We start from the raw sequence: 13,630 nt of genomic DNA, 5'->3' as shown, positions 1-13,630 counted from the left end.
TAGTCCAACCAGCTTCGCAAAACCTTTGGGCCAATATACTCAAGTGAGGATATTGGGAAACTATGGGGGGGTAGCCATCCCAGGAGTCATGCCAGAACTGTGCCTCTGTCCCACTCTTACAAATCCAGAAGAAACCACCCTTAATGAGCGCCGCCCCCTTCTTGAGAGTATTCCAAATCGTCGAACCTTTCCCTGCCAAGCTATATCGAGGGATATCACGTTGGGGGATCCCAAAAAAATACTTGTGAGACAAGATCCTAGCCCACACCCGATCCTGTTCCACACACCATCGCCAATACAATTTAGCTGCCAGAGCAATACCAGAAAGCAAAGATTGACGTAATCCAAGACCACCAAATCTTTTAGGACTACAAACAGTCTCCCACTTAATAAGGCTCCACTTAGTTGATGACATGTATATCATTTAATTCAATAATATAGTTTACTTAGATTTAGATTCAGAAGGATTCATTTTATTAAGTATTTATTAGACCAATGTTTTCACCTCACTAAATCTAATTAGTGCATATATTGGAAATAATGTCAGCAAAGGAAATAGAACAGCATCTTTGGAGATTTTTCATTTGAATAAGTTTTTGGTTGTTTTCATTGTTTTTTCTGAAGTTCATATTTTTGTCTACGATTCTATTGTTTTTCCATTTAGAAATTTAAGAAAAAAATAAGTGTGTTCAATCATAAATTGGGAGAGGTTAAAAATTAAATTGTTTACTAATGTTGTTGTAGATTGTAGGAGGCAATATCACATAGCACAGACAAACAATTTACGTGGTTTGTCTGTGCTACAATAGTTTACAAACATGTGCACCAAGGGCATGTACTGAAAGTTCCTTCTCCATGGCCAAGGAACTAACTATTCTTGGTGTATTACTTCAAGGATCCAAGACAAGTAGATGCACCAACACTTTGCTTAGCATCCCGAGTTATCACATGCGGTAAGATCACGGTGCCTATAGTCCGCTTGGTCTTTCAAGAATAGTTATGCTAGAAAAATAGGTTTGATAGACTAGCTATTTCATCAACTACTAAATTTGGACATTCTTTCTATTCTTACAGACCCATGTAGCATATTGCAATAAAATTATTTGCATGCAAACAAGAACAATCTTTATAAAATGAAGAGGCCTCCACACCTTTCCACCATTTTAATCACCATCTCTAGGTTTTTTAGAACTTGAAGAATTGACCTCCTCTCCACCTAAACCATGTGAAACTCTACAACAAACATCATGGCAACCAAGAAAGTACAAGCCTCCAAACTTAATTTTAAAGAAATTATCAAGATTTTGAAAAACTTAAATCTTTAATATCTTCATATCCGTATATGATCTTCACTAAAAAAAATCACCCATAATGTGAATAATTCAATTCTACAACTTTGGGTAAAGTTTAGAGTTCATATGTGTTCAAATGCAAACTTACAAAAATTAGAGGCCTCGCTAATTTTATATATATTTTCAAGAGTTTCAAAGTTCTAAAATATTCTTCAAGACTTTGTTTCTGGAAATAAGATTCATGAGTATTTTTCAAACCAAACAAAAATTAAAATAGAACATTTTTTGGGTGGTGCAAGATTTCTCTTACATCTCTAGATACTCTTGCATAAATTGATAGGTTTGTTCTCATGCATTACATAAGTGAATTAGATCATATTTGGAAATAAGATATTTGAGTGAGTTAAGGATTGAGTTGTGTTATCAAAATGAGACATTAGATCATAACATCTCCTTACATAGCTATACTACATATAAATATAGGCTCTATATCATGTTTTACTAGCATGTTAGAGTAGACTTGCTATACTTGTAAAAAGTAGCAATGTGTAGTTGTTGTTTGTAATGATACATATTTTTGTTTTAAATCCAATGATATTAGAAGATATTTTTTGGAATTAGAAATATTTACGATTGAGATGAGATTTATTTTATGATAATATATATTTGTAGTTGTTGTTTGTACAACGATGAATATTTTTGTTTTGAATCCAATGATATTAGAAGATATTTTTTGGAATTAGAAACATCTATGATTGGGATGGATTTATTTTATGATAACATATATTTTCATTTTTTGATTAGCACTTCCTTTTGAGAACAAATCCAATATTTTTTGCAATCGTGATTATGATATGTTTATGATTAATTTTATATAAATTTAAAGTGAGGCTATAACATATGTTTTCTTATTATTTGAATGCTATGAGTAGATTTAATCCAATGGCATGATGTTGTGCATTGACATTATGTAGTAGTTAAATTTTCCTTTTATGCTTGTTGTATTTGATTGATGATGTTAATGCATATGTTCTGTTAGGCCCAATATGGAAAGCTAATGTACTGAGAGGGGAGGGGTGAATCAGTACTTCAAATCCTTTTATCAACAATATCTTCACTGTTATGCATAAACCACAAACTACTGTAACATAACATAAAGCTAAAACAAATAAATAACAATCATACATGATTCACTCCATAACACATATATTTTGGTTACGTAGAAACTCTTGGTTAGAGAGAAAAATTGCGGTAGGGATGGCACCCACAACTTCACTACTGCAATAATAAAGGTTGCTCGATTAGAGCCACATGTTCAGCTATTTCTGATAGCTTACCCTGTTAGGAGTATCAAGATCATTAGATCTACCTTGCTAAAGGATTTTACAACACTTATTCTAACTGTTGCACCTGGTTAAAGGCTTTACAGTTTATAGACTTTGTTAGAATCTTTTACCCTTTTAAAGGTTTCTCTTACAACTTCAAAATATTATAATAAAATCTTGATAAATATCTGCAACTTTACATCTGGAATGTTATAGCAGATTCTATGTGCTCAAAATGAGATTACCTTGCTTATAGCATACCTTGGTAACCCATAAAGTAACTTGGTAAACCCTTCTATTTACTCTGTTCTTTGACTGTTCTCTGAAATCCTTCTCGGTGACCTCTGTGTCTCTGACAGTCACATTTACTCAGTGCTTCCTTATCTGTCACATGTGTCTTGCTTCACACACATTCATCTCTTCTTTTTTCATATTTTTGATCCTCAATTCATGCAGTATAAATAGATATCTTATGTCGGTGATCAGGTTCATTGCTTTGATTTACAAACATGATTTATCGAATGAATAACCATACAAAATATTTCAATGGATAGATGACCTCAAAATCATACAAAATCTTTAAGTGCAATTTCCAATGTGATAACGGTTCTATGTTCCTTGATCTTGTAACATGTTTTCCCATGTGTGTCTAGATTCAATGAATCTGGTAACACGATTCACTCGGTGTATCATTGTTTCTGCTCGGTAGACATGGAATGTTACTCGGTAGACAGCTTGGTGAATATTGGGCTTTGTGACTACTTTCTTCTATAACCGACTGCTCTGTGCATACCGACTGAATGTTTCGGTAGTAATAATAGACTAGAGTATATAGAATGAATTTGGATATAAAACTAATGGCAACTATAATAAGTAGTAACAATCTCCCCTTTTGACATTAGTTGAGATGTTTGACAAAACTACTTTCAAAGTCATAACTCAAAAATCTATATACTTACAAAATTTTGACAAAACTGACAACATATAACTTTGTCAATGAAATAGAATATTCAGATATACTCCCCTTATCAATATACTGTACAAAACTCTGATTTTGCATGCTCGGTGATCAATATTCTGTACTGGGTTCTGTTTGGTGATCACTGCTCGGTATACTCCCCCTATATACTACATTCCCCTGTATACTTTGATACGATACTCACTCCCCCTTTTTGACAAACATCAAAACTTAGTTACCATTCAGTGGTGGCAACTGGTCAAAAATGGATTTGTACTTCATTCTGGCATCGATGAGAGCAGTAGAGAGGGCATCCTTAACATTGTCCATAAGTGAATTCTGAGCTGTAATGTCAGCTAACAATGAAAATTGTCCATCTAAGGTGCTTCCCTCTTGCTGAGTGGATAGGGAGGTAGCTTTGTTGATTTGTTCTTGGATGGATGAAAGATGAGGAATGAATAATGTTTGAAGTGTCATTATGTCCATCCTTATCTTGTGCTCTTCATTCCTAAGTTCCAATTGTTGAGTCATGAGCTTTTGTAACTTTGTATAAAAAATCTGAATGAAATTCGGCTTAGTGGTCAACTTATTTGAGAGATCAGTAATCTCTTTCTCAATCACTTCATTTTTATTTTTGATATCTTTAATGAATAAAGAAAATGTATAGAGTTTTTGAAATAAATAAAGAATGTGCTTGAGTTGAGGGGTCAACTCAGCAATAAATTTAACAAGTTTAACTTTGCCAATAGCAATAGCTTTCTGTACCTCTTCAATCATTTTAGCAGTGAGCTCCTTGTCCTTTAACTTGCTCAAATATTCAGATGCATCTACTCCAGATGTCTCTATCTTGGTTAGGAGTTCATCCAGTTGAATGTGGATGGCGGCATCTTTTGTCACTGTTGCTTCAGGTAGCATATCAGTTAAGAGTGCTTTCACCTTCTGAAGTACTTTGTTTTTCTTTTGAATAGCCATTTGCTTCTCTTGTTTGGCTTTAGCTTTGCATAGTTCACCAAATTCAATGAGTGCTTGCCCTTTTAATTTGGATATATCAACATTGGGCAACACTATTGTTTTGACAAATCTAATTTGAAACTATGCTTTTTCATTTTCTTTTCTTTACCTTTCATCCGTTGAACTAAAACAATGGCTTGGGAGGCTTGTTGACCCTCGGTAGGTTGCTCGGTAGAGGCAACACTTTGGTTGGTTTCTTTAGCGTCTTTAGTGTCCTTTGGTGTCTCTGAGCTTGGTATCTCGGTTGTAACTGTTGGCATTTTTTATGTTTATGTTGTGATTGTCATTGATGGACACACACTTGCATTGAGATCCCCTTTATATGTATGAGTTAGAGCACAACCGGTATTTGTTCCAACCGGTATGGTGTATTATAGTCTTTAGACTATTGATGTTTTGCAGAATGTGTTTCCCGGTCTAAAGTGGCATGTTGACCCCAAGCGGTTCGTGGATCCCAAGCGGTATGAGGGATTAAAGCGGCATAACACATTTTTACTAGTCTTCATTTTTGTCAAACCGGCAACCGACATTTTGTATGAACTGGTAATACTTTGTGATGAGTTACCAACTAGCATTTTGTGATGAGTTACCATCCACCGATTGTTTGGCGGTGCCGACACATTTACGGTGCTTTTGTGTCGTGGTACCAAGTATGTCCAAGTTAATTGAACCTAGGAAATTGTAATGTAATCCTATTGGACCGACATGAAATCATATTCCTTTATAAGGACATCATGTCTAGGGTTTTAGGTTGTTGATGTGGTCGTAGCAAAAGTTTATGTTGTTGCTAGGGTTTAAGGTGGTTGAGGAGTTGGAGAGAATATGAATGTGTAGAAGACTAAAGTAATGTTGGAGTGCATTAAGAATGAACTATCAAGGATCTAACTGAGCAGTCTATGCTACTAGCTAGATCAAACACTTGTTGATTACTCACATCTTTGACAAGTCTATAGCCCTTAACCGGGTAGGCCCAAAAGCCTTTTGTAAATCCTGTAACAAGGTGGTTCACATCTGTGGATCTAAAGTCCTCTAGCAAGGTAGTCTTTAATTGGACTTATCTCCTAACAGAGATTGAGATTCCTAACAGGATCTGTTCTGGTAAAGAACATTGTAAGACCTTAACCAGTATAGATCTTATTCTGCAGATAGTTACTTGTGAGTTCCATCTCACTGTGGTTTTTCCCATTTGGGTTTCCACGTCAAAATATCCTATGTTATGGTGTTTGTGCTTCTGTGGGTGAATTCATTATTAGCTATTTGGTTTGCATGTTGGTTAACCAGTTTGTCTGTTAAACTATTTTACCGGTTTACTATTAGCCTTGCAAAGTGTTTAAGTGCAAAGATTTTTGGCATACTAATTCACCCCCCCTCTTAGTATTCATCAATTGGTATCAGAGCTGTAGCGTCCTAAAATTGCGACACTTGCAATTTCGACTGCATTTCGGTCTTCACGATGGCGACGCAACACGCAACCTGAATGGAGACCCCAAAACTTGCTCACGACATTGAAAACTGCATTTTTCAAGCACCTTGGCCTGAACCTCCTTGCACCCTGATGTCCCGGGAGGTGGGACCAGAGCGCCCAGTGCCCTGGTCCTCTAGGACCATGGCGCCCAGCGCCCTGGTCCCTGGGTCCTATTTTGGGCCCGGTTTCCTAAGTGATATCGGGTCTTTTTGATTGCAATTTGGAAATATACTTCCCTGGTCGGCCTAAGGTCGGGAAAATCAGTCTATCAGCCCTAAATGACAAGTATATAAACTACATTTTTCTCTCTCATTTGAGATGAGGAGGATATAGGTACAAAGAGTGGAAATTATACTCAAGCATTCAAGCATTCAAGCAATTGATCATTCCAAGTCTCCATTCAAGGCTAAGTGTTGCATTCAAGACAAGGATTCAACCATTGAAGAGGAGATCACATACTACATGCTACAACATACAACATACAACATCTAAACCTTCGCACATAAGGATACAAACATCCTTAGAACAAGGTATTAGTACTTGTTTTACAGTCATTTACATTTACAGCTCTTGCTCATTTCTTGGTTAATTCCAAAACCGGGGTTTGACCTAAAGGCAAACCCCTAATCCCTAACCCCCCAATCATCTTCGCTTTTCTATGTGTAGGTTGCAGGTACGCGACTGAAATTGAAGATCTGGAATCCTTGTGCAGAGACGAATAGATCCCCCTTCGTTTCGCGGATTTTTCGGAGGACCGTGGCGCCGGGCGCCATCATCCCGACAACTTTTGCCCAAATTTGCAGGACAGCACCGTATCGACATTTTACTGCTAATTCCAGGTCCGCAGCTTCATCCTATAACCTAAACTCAGTTTATAAGCGAATCTTTATGACTTTCTATGCATCCTTAGCTTAATTTCCTTAATCAACATTCTTTACAAAAGAGGGTAGCCTTGCTTTCCTAACCCTTGAAATTCATTTAGCATCCAATCTTACATCGTGCGGGATTGAATCTTATGAGTTTCAACCCCTCTTTTGAATGTAAAGTCTTCCCCCTAAGTGAAAACCCATCAAATCCTAGCGAACCTCCCTTCTCTCTCCTTGGAGTTAGAAGAGGGGAGACCAACTAGGGTTCGACCGCGATTTTCCACTTTACATTTTGGTGAACCTGACGTGAACATCCTTTCTGATTTTTCATGCTTAGATCTGAAAAAATTGATTACATTTCCATGTTTGATCTTTTGCAAAGTTTTAGAGGTGATTGCATTAAAACCCTAAAATTTCTTTTTAGTAATTAAACTTGCGAAATGTCTAAATGTTAATGCTTGTTTCAGATCTGTCCTTCTATTACAAATTATCAATTCATATTTGTGCTTTAATTCTGAAAATTAAGTGGTTAAAAGTCAAAACCCTAATTTTTGAAACCCTCTTGATTCAACCTTTGTCCGACAATTTGACCGATCAAAACATCTCCAAATCAGCTGTAACTTTGGATTCCGCAATAAAATCACAATATCTTTCATCCCTGAAAATTTGGAAAAAAGTTGCGAGGACCGTGTTGCACTCCGAGCGCCATCGTCCCCGACATTTTTTCCAAAATTTCGGGAGCGAGATCTTGCTGTATTTTCCTGCTAAAATCCAGAATTTTGGCTGATTTTGTCAATTATAACACTTTCAAAATTACAGTCAAAGTTGGTCTTGTGATTGCTTGGTCTAAGGCTCCTAATCATTCAAAAATTATCGAAACTGAAATTTTGTGTCAAAATTGTGTTCTTATTGTCTTAGATCTGAAAATTGTATTTGCATTCATTCGAAATTTCAGTGCTTTATTCAAATATTTGCATTTTGTGACTTTTGAAATTAAGTGCCTAATTACAACAACTTTGATTTCCGCTTTCAAAATTGAATTTTGCGTGAAATTGAGTCAATTTTCAAATTTCAAAATTTGCATTGCTCTTGACATTCCCTCTAAAATCATAAAATTCAAAATTTCAGTCTCCCTCTCTTTTTCAAAATTCAAATTTTGCATTTTTCGACAATCTTGATAGGGTTCAATTTTGAATTTGCAACTTTAATTTGGCCTATCTACAGATCGTAAAATCCCTCAATTTTTTCAGATTAGCTCTAAAATCATCATACCTTTCATCCCTGCAAATTTCGAAAAAAGTTGCAGGGACCGTGTTGCACTCCGAGCGCCATGGTCCCGAACATTTTTTCTGAAATTTCGGGAGACTGTTGTGATTGCATTTAACAGCTTAAATCTGGAAGATTGGCTGGTTTTACTAAAAATTGCTACCTCTAAAATCAAAATCTTCTCTCTCTCTCTAGTGCTTGAGTTTTACAACAATAAGCCCTACTTACACTATTCCCGTTAGACGAAGCCGTAGAATTAAGTCTTTCCGAGGTTTAACTACTGAGGAGATGGAACCTAATTTGAGTAGTCTTTTTAACGAGGACATGGGTAATTCCTCTAATCCTCCTAATGATGAAGAAGCTCCCCATAAAGTTTCTGTTGAACAACTTTCCAAATTGGATAACCAATTTGACGATTTTCACCAATGGATGTCTCATGAGTATCCCGATAGTCAAGCTCTTCTTTTAATTGAGGGTCTAAAACGTATGCTTCAAAGTGATAAGAATGGAATTGATGTTTTACGTGGTATCGCACACATTGTGGATTCGAATGTGATGCCTATGAAGAGTTGTGCTGAATCTTTAGGTTATACACAACCTCCTACACAAGTCAATCATTCTATTCCTTTGACCACTTCTATTGCTAGTATACCTACCTTTACATCAAACATCATGGCTACCTCTATACAAGACATTCCTCCTGTGATTACCAGTCATGGGGGCAATCCTCCTTCTTCAATTAACCCTATTCCTTCATTTAATCCGACTTCTTCATACATTCCTTCAATGAGTGTTCCCATTACATCTTCACAAATGAACATGATGCAAGGGGGCAATTCATTTAATCATTCCATTCCTCCTTGTAGTGTTCCTCCTATCCAATCATCCCCTATGGTTGACTATCATAGGGTCCCACCACCTTACTCTTTACCTTCTTTCAATAACATCACACCTCCATCTCAATCTAACACACCTAATATGAACTCTTCGACTGAAGCTACCATTAATAATCTTGCACAAACTGTCTCTTCTTTACAACAACAAATTGCCTCTATGAATCAATCTAAGTTTAGTGTGCCCACATTTGATGTTGCAAGCCCACTTTCTCTTGACATTGTTTGAGCTATTCCTCCTAAGCATGTTGAAATCCCGCATTTGGAACTTTATAATGGTAAAGGAGATCCTCTAGCACATGTTAAGACTTTTCAAACAATATGTACTGATTTTGCTTATGACCAAAGGTTGCTTGCAAAACTATTTACTAGAACATTAAGAGACAAAGCCCTACAATGGTATTGCTCGTTGCCTTCTTATTCTATTACTTCTTTTGAACAACTTGCAAATGCTTTCATTCAACAATTTCAAAACAACATAAGTCCTAAAGTTACTTTGATTGATTTAATGCATTGTAAACAAGGTGTTAAAGAAAAAGTGACTGATTTCATTGGTAGATATAAGCATTTGTATGCTCAAATTTCTTTTCCAGTGCCTGATAATGATATTCAAAGAATCTTTATTTCTAATTTGCAAAAAGATATTCGAGACAAACTTCTGTTTTCTGAGTTTACTTCTTTCCAATAATTGTGTGCCACTCTTCACAATTATCAACTGGACTGTGAGTCAAATGGAACAATCACATCCTATGGCTCCGAGTGATAAGGGTGATAGCAGTCAACAACCATTTGGGAAGTTTAAACCGAACAAAGATTCCATCAAATTCAATGAAAACATCATCAACAACAATGTGAATGCAGCATCAGGTGTGCCTCCTATTTCTAAATTTTTCAAGAAAGAAAGAAAATATACTCCTTTGAATGAATCATTGCGTGATATTATGAATAAGTTATTGGGACAAAATGTGCTTACCCTTCCTCCTATAAGACAAATTGATCCTGCAAAGATTACTTCACCTTATTTTGATCACAAAGCTTTTTGTCACTTTCATCGTCAGCCTGGGCATGATACTGAAAAATGTTTTTCTTTAAAGGGTAAAATTCAAGATTTGATTGATAATAATACTATTTCTGTTTCTAGAGTGAATGATAAAGGCAACACATCTGTAGCTCCTCCTAACCAAAATCTTCAGATTTTTACTGATCCATTACCTTCTCATACTTCTCATACTTCTAATGTGATTGAGGCTAATGATTCCTCTTTCTCATCTAATGGTCTTGTGTCTATGACTCCGAATGTGATTAACTTTGTAGAGCAGCAAGAAAACCCTAAAGAACCTTCCATCACATTTGATTCTAGCGAAACGATTAGGGCACCTGATGGTCCTTTATACATAGTTGCAAAAGTCAAGAATATGCCTTGCCATGGAGTGCTTATTGATCCTTTGTGCATGGTTAATGTTATTACTGAAGAATTTCTTTTTACTTTGCAATTGAATCAAGTGATCTATGACAAAACAGATGTGATTGTGAAATTATTTGATGCATTTTCTTCTCCTGCAATTGGTTCTATTACATTGCCTATTGAGGTCCATAACAAATCTCTTGATGTGAACTTTGCTATTATTCCATCTTCTGAACAATTTCGTGTGAAGCTTGGCTATCCTTGGCTATCTTCCATGAAAGCTATTGCTTCTCCTATTCATAAGTGTTTGAAATTTCCCCATAATGGTGAAGTTGTTACTGTCAATCATAGTCTCTTTAAACCAACTGAAAGAACCTCTAGTGTTCCTATTGATTACTTTTGGCCCAAACAATTCCAATCTCTTCCTCCGCGAAGTGATCATCTTTTCAAATCTTATCAAAAGTGGAAAACAGATATGATCCTATCTCTAAGTGAACCTAGAGCACCTAAACTTGACATTCCTATCATTCTTGAGAAGGAAATTCTTCCTTTGAAAGACAAAACTAATGTCTTTCCCCAAGAAGATTCCCAACCCGTCCCTATGGATGCGACTATGTCTATGCCTAATAAATCTTCTAAAAGTAGACCTATACCTCCTCGTCATGATGGACTTGGTCTTCTTCCTAAACCAAAAACTCCTCCTTTATATGGAGCAGTTCCTCCTCTTGCCTTCTATAGAGAGAAGAGACCTTCTTCTTCTCCTATTATCCAGCCTAAGAGACCACAACCTAAACACCCAAGTGATAGGGATGAGAACATTCCTCCTCTATCTTCTACACTTCCTACTAAGACTAGACGTAATCGTTCTGCACGGGAACGTCGATGAAAGCGTCGTCTTAGGGCTCAAGCAGCTGCTTCTCAAACTTTGCAATCTCCACAAACACCTTCAACAAGCATTATTCCATTTTCTCCTCAGCCAGATATTGAGCCTAAATCTCCTAAACATAAGATGCATGATGGTCTTGATCCTGTGCGAGTTAAAGATCCTATTTTTATAAATCTTGATGATGATATAGATGAAAATATTACTCCTCTTGCTTCTGATAGTGAATATGAACTTGTTGATATTGATAACCATTTATCTAATGAATTTTCTAAAGCACTTATCCTAGCTCCTAGACAAGAACAATGTGGCTTGGAACATGAACATAGCCCTTGTTTGGATCTTGTGATAGCTCCATCTGCTGTGTTGGATGTTCCTCCTCTAGCGTGTTCCCTACCTTCCCGAAACATTGATCAGCAAGATCGGGGGGTAGATGACATGCTAGACTAGTTACATTAGCATAGCAGACTCTCTCCCCCTCTCTTTTGTTACTTCTTCTATATGTTATTTTCATTCTTCTATTTGTCGTCCTTAGTGTTGTCTACTTGAGGACGATGCAAAGCATTGAGATCTCTCGATCTCTCTCATGTTGACTCAAAAGACACATGTGTTCCCTTCTTCTAGGTGACCTTCCTTGATTGGGGAATGAAGAACAATTATGCATACATACATATGATATATATACATGACTTATCATACAGCATACTGACCCCGAGGAAAGTGAAGTCACCTCGTGCTTTGTGTTTTGTGTCTATTATCCTTGGGCTTATCTCACACTTGGGGGCTAAATCCTTGCGATAACGTGCTCCTTTTTCCTTTCTCATTTCTTATGTGTATCACTACGTTAAAACAATCACCCCCGTTGAGGCGTGTGCGATCTCTTTAACATAGGGGGGCATACACCCTGTCTATCCTTTCAAGGATACTTGAAAATTTCTTGGCAAACTTAGCTTTGTCTTGAAGATTTTTGGTATTTCTTTTGCATGACTCATAGTGAGGGAACCTTACTACTGACAGTCATGGTTCTTCCTTGTGATCTTCCCTTTTACTTTGTCAATCGAAGTTGTAAGATCCTTAGTCCACTGGGGGCTTGGTGTATCTTGCCTCCTTGACGTGGTGAAAGTCTTTCAATGTTGTTTCCTTGTACTTTACCGGAAGTATGAGCATACATACTCCCGCTAAAGTGGGGGCTAAATGTAGCGTCCTAAAATTGTGACACTTGCAATTTCGACTGCATTTCGGTCTTCATGATGGCGACGCAACATGCAACCTGAATGGAGACCCCAAAACTTGCTCACGACACTGAAAACTGCATTTTTCAAGCACCCTGGCCTGAACCTCCTTGCACCCTGATGTCCCGGGAGGTGGGACCAGAGCGCCCAGTGCCCTGGTCCCTTAGGACCAGGGCACCCAGCGCCCTGGTCCCTGGGTCCTATTTTGGGCCCGATTTCCTAAGTGATATCGGGTCTTTTTGATTGCAATTTGGAAATATACTTCCCTGGTTGGCCTAAGGTCGGGAAAATCAGTCTATCAGCCCTAAATGACAAGTATATAAACTACATTTTTCTCTCTCATTTGAGATGAGGAGGATATAGGTACAAAGCGTGGAAATTATACTCAAGCATTCAAGCATTCAAGCATTCAAGCAATTGATCATTCCAAGTCTCCATTCAAGGCTAAGTGTTGCATTCAAGACAAGGATTCAACCATTGAAGAGGAGATCACATACTACATGCTACAACATACAACATACAACATCTAAACCTTCGCACATAAGGATACAAACATCCTTAGAACAAGGTATTAGTACTTGTTTTACAGTCATTTACATTTACAGCTCTTGCTCATTTCTTGGTTAATTCCAAAACCGGGGTTTGACCTAAAGGCAAACCCCTAATCCCTAACCCCCCAATCGTCTTCGCTTTTCTGTGTGTAGGTTGCAGGTACGCGGCTGAAATTGAAGATCTGGAATCCTTGTGCAGAGACGAACAGATCCCCCTTCGTTTCGCGGATTTTTCGGAGGACCGTGGCGTCGGGCGCCATCGTCCCGACAACTTTTGCCCAAATTTGCAGGACAGCGCTGTATCGACATTTTACTGCTAATTCCAGGTCCGCAGCTTCATCCTATAACCTAAACTCAGTTTATAAGCGAATCTTATGACTTTCTATGCATCCTTAGCTTAATTTCCTTAATCAACATTCTTTACAAAAGAGGGTAGCCTTGCTTTCCTAACCCTTGAAATTCATTTAGCATCCAATCTTACAT

Source organism: Cryptomeria japonica, chromosome 7 (genome assembly GCF_030272615.1).
Source record: "Cryptomeria japonica chromosome 7, Sugi_1.0, whole genome shotgun sequence".
NCBI classification, from domain to species: domain Eukaryota; kingdom Viridiplantae; phylum Streptophyta; class Pinopsida; order Cupressales; family Cupressaceae; genus Cryptomeria; species Cryptomeria japonica.
This window is presented reverse-complemented; position numbering follows the sequence as displayed.